Source organism: Hipposideros armiger, unplaced genomic scaffold (genome assembly GCF_001890085.2).
Source record: "Hipposideros armiger isolate ML-2016 unplaced genomic scaffold, ASM189008v1 scaffold_106, whole genome shotgun sequence".
NCBI lineage: Eukaryota > Metazoa > Chordata > Mammalia > Chiroptera > Hipposideridae > Hipposideros > Hipposideros armiger.
The window spans coordinates 1,181,942-1,184,459 of record NW_017731456.1 but is presented as its reverse complement, the minus strand read 5'-3'; positions in this window follow the sequence as shown (position 1 = coordinate 1,184,459).

The window sequence follows — 2,518 nt, the reverse complement described above, 5'->3', positions numbered from 1 at the left end:
GAGGGAGGTCTTTTAAATCCACATCCACGTGACATATGGTTGCAGTATGTCACGATCCATTTAGCACACTGTCCAACTCCAACATGAGCCCCCAGATAACTCTTACCGCCTAATCTTGTACAGTGTGCCAACCAAAGTAGCTTTGGAATGTGGTATCAATTTGTGGAGGAAATTCATCTTCCCTCAACTTTTAGGTACTTAAGATGGATATTCCTAAGGGAATATGACCATATGTTTGATATTTGGAAAGAGGAAATTGATTTTATTGGAGAGGAATGAGAGGAGGTAAAAGGATGTCATGGTTAGGGTCATAAAACCTTCTTCTAGGTCCAGGATGACACACCGGTTCGGGAATTTTATCCATGACCTATTATTACTTGAGACTATGTTTAAAAATAATATCTGTTACTATTCTTCTTGTCAATATGTATTAATAGCTCATGTCTAAATGGGAATATACGGCTCTAATAGGAGACCTCTACTCTTACTGATAAGTGTACCTTGGTTTTTTTCATCTTTGTTCTTGGGGAGTTTAACCTAAGAAACCTTTCATCTCAATAACCTTTAAAAATGATTTATCTTCAAACAACCTGTTTAAGCTTGGTTCAAATTATTAATTTCTGAGTTTCTTTTCATGAAGTTCACATTTATAGAGACTGATTAGTAGCTTGTGCTGCAATTTAAGGCCTTTAAATATAATAATGAAAATTCCCAATTTACCCTAAGTTTAAAAGTCAAAAACCATAGTTCAGCTCCTCGCTCCCTTAAAATTCTTTTTCCAAAATCTCTGGGAAGAAATGGAGAATATCTGGCCATTCTGAAGTATAAAACAAAAACATTCTAAATGCTACCTAAATTTTTATGAAAACCCACTATTTAACGCCATGTCATTTTCATAAAGACCCAATAATATACAATAATATATAGAGAAATGAACTTTCAAAAGTGAAAAGCAGAGTCCTGTCACACTGACAATAAATATGCTCTAAATCTCTATGTACCAATAGGCTAAACTATACCACTTCTGCCCTCTGCATGAAAGGAAGTCCCTTGGAATTTCATTATTTCTGAAATGTTTTTGTTTTTGGAACTGAAGCTGCACCAGGATGGTTTCAATAATCTCAGGTGAATGTGCTGTCCCGAAATTCCTTTAACTCAGACCTGCAGCACTCCAGCAGTCCTGGGACTTCTTTTTTTTTTTGTTTTAATCTTTATGGATAAATGTTTTCAGATTTTTTTTATTAGTGTCAGGTGTACAAAACAATGTAATAATTACACATTTACACCCCTCACAACATGATAACCCCCTCCTCCAATCTATTACCCCTCTGACATCATATATATAATAGCTGTCAGAATTCCATTGACTCTACTCCCTGTGATGGGACCTCTGAATTCACTGTAGCATCCACATAGCACGGTGAGGCCTTGTGCTGACTGAACATGTCAGTTTCTCTTCCATGTTGTTCTGGGTCCCAGACCACAGGCAGATGTTGTGTCTTAGTGCACATGCTCAGTATTTAGTCTCTACTTATATGCATAGTGGAGCAAGATGTAATTTTCTATCACTTCTATAGTGTACACTCCATTAAATGTCTATATTCTATGAGCAACATTAAAAATAATGGTCACTTTTACCAAAACTTCCATCTATGTAATCATTTATTTCTGCTTCTGAATCTGTAAACCACTTAAAAATTAGTGATAAAAATATTTTTTTTCTCAATTTATGTTTGTGTAGAACTAAGACTTTCAAACCACACGAATTATTCTGTGAGTTGAGATGGACCCTCCACCTTTCTCTTGTAAGAGGGTTATCAATGGAGTATGTGAGATCCTGAGACATGAAATGGCTTTATTGATTTGTAAGTGGCAAATGATCATGAAGTGTGAAGAAATATCCATCTGTTAGGGTGTGAGATCTTTGTTATTGTTTAGAACTGCTCACTTCATATGGCTATGACTGGAATAGAAATGGCATGAAGGACTTTATTTAGGATAACAATAAAATCGGCAGAATCCCCTCTCAAAGTATGAAACTGGTAATGTTTAGCAACCCATAGGCACGTTTCTGAGGACTACAGTATTTCTTTTGATGATGTTGATAATATTTATATTCTTTCTTATTGCTATTAAACAGCTATCTGTGCAGGTTCCTTTATTTAGTTTGTTGCACAATATGTTGTCGTTCTGTTTTCTTGCCACACCAAGAGCTAAAATAAACAATAAACTTGAAAGCCTTTAAAGACAAAGACAGCATTTGTGTAATTCTCAATTTTCATGCAGTATTATATTTCTACTTAATACATTTTATTTGATTACATATCAGTTTGTGTGTTTTGTTTTAACAGATGGCAGTGTAAGGTATAGGGTAAAAACAAAATCACTAGCATGCTATTTAAAGATCTGGGTTGAAATCTGAATTCTGGTTCCATCTTCTACTAACCCTGCAACCTTGGGCAAATTACTTAATCTCCTAATCTTTAAAAGGGGTGTAATAATAGTACATGTCTCATAC